Genomic DNA, 1592 nt, shown 5'->3' with positions numbered 1-1592 from the left:
CTGTCCCTCCACTTTGCCAACCATGGTGTCCTTCCCCAGGGCTGGTCTCTCCTGACAACACGTGCACAGTAATGGAGATGGAGTCTTGCCATGCTTGGGTTTAAGGAGCACTCCGGCCGTACTTCTTCCGAGACACGTCGGCTCGTTCCTTTGGTGGTCCCTGGTGCTTGCAGTGTTCTTCTCCAGCACCACCCTTCAAAGGCGTCTCTCCTTCTGTCTTCCCTAGTGAATGTCCAGCTTCCACTGCATAAGAGGCGACTGAAAAATCCCATGGCTCTGGTCAAGCCCGCTTTAGCCTTCAAAGAAACACCCTTGCTTTTCAACATTCTAAAGAGGGCTTGTACTGCAGATGTGCTCAGTGTGGCGCATCATGTGATCGCTTGACTCCCGCTTCCCTGAGTTTTGATTGTGGATGCAAGCAAGACAAAACTCTTTGACAACTTCAACCTTTTCTCCATTATTCATGATGGTACCTATTGGTCCAGCTGTCAGGATCCAGTCTTCCTTACATTAAGTTGTAATCCACACTGAAGGCTGCAATCCTGGATCTGCATCAGGACTGGTTCGCAAGGAAGCTCATGAATTGTTTGCACCATCTAGCATCTCCCTCATAGACCCAACCCCTTTCATATCCGGTTGCCTCCACCCCTACTGCCCACATGGCTCAGCCCTGCCGTCCCTGACTGCTCTCTCTGCTCCAGGCTGTGCCCTCTCCGGTCCACCCTCCTCCACAGGCCGACAGTGGCTTACTGCAGCCCTCTGCAGGTAACCTGAGGGTTGGGGGCCCATCTGTTTGTGCCCTGCTGCCTTCCTTGTGCCTAAAACAGCCTGTGGGTGATAGAGGAGGGGCTGGCCCAAGCTCTGGTCCAGCTGCTAAGCCCAGTGGTTCAGGGGCCCTGTCCCAGTGATTTTCCAGTCCTCATCCCAGGAGGAGCCACCCCCTGGGCCATTGTGAGGTGCAGAAGTACCACAGCCTTGATCCCTCCCTGATTCTTGGGTCCTGGGTACTAGGACCCTCTCCCACAACCCTCCCCTGCCACCTGGCCAGAGGCCTCTGTTCCTTGTGAGCCTGACGCCCCTTCCACTGGCCTGGCCCCAATCCAGTGCTTCCAGACTCCTCCCCCACTCAGTTCAGCCTGGTTCTGGCTCACTGGGCAGTGGCCCAGAGGCCAAACATCCTGGGGTGGGATGGCATCCACGCCTCCCTAGGAAGGACTCCAAGTCCTTCCTCTGCACTTGCTTAGGAAGAACCCCTTCTCTGGCGGGCGACTGCTGTTCTCAGAGCTTTTTTTAACCCATTCTTTCCCCCCTAGAGAACACTTGTTGAGGATCTTAGTGAGGAGTGCCGGGCTGGGTGTTTTCTCCGGCATCATGCCGACATCTCTGCCGTGGCCCTCTCACTCAGGGGAACATGGAGGGCTGGGAGGATCTATGTTAATAAGAAAATTAACAGTAGGAACAAGCTATTGACTAAAGAAGCAGTAGAAATAGCCAATCAACATATGCGTTTCCCTGTGCCTCCCAATCGATGCCTGCTCATGGTAGCCCGTGTGGCAGAGTCGACTGGCCCGTGCGGTTACCTGGGCTGTCAT

Source organism: Echinops telfairi, unplaced genomic scaffold, assembly GCF_000313985.2.
Source record: "Echinops telfairi isolate 266 unplaced genomic scaffold, ASM31398v2 ScPeMD7_7457;HRSCAF=8495, whole genome shotgun sequence".
Lineage (NCBI taxonomy): Eukaryota > Metazoa > Chordata > Mammalia > Afrosoricida > Tenrecidae > Echinops > Echinops telfairi.
The sequence above is the reverse complement of the archived record's forward strand: the minus strand, read 5'-3'. Positions refer to the sequence as shown.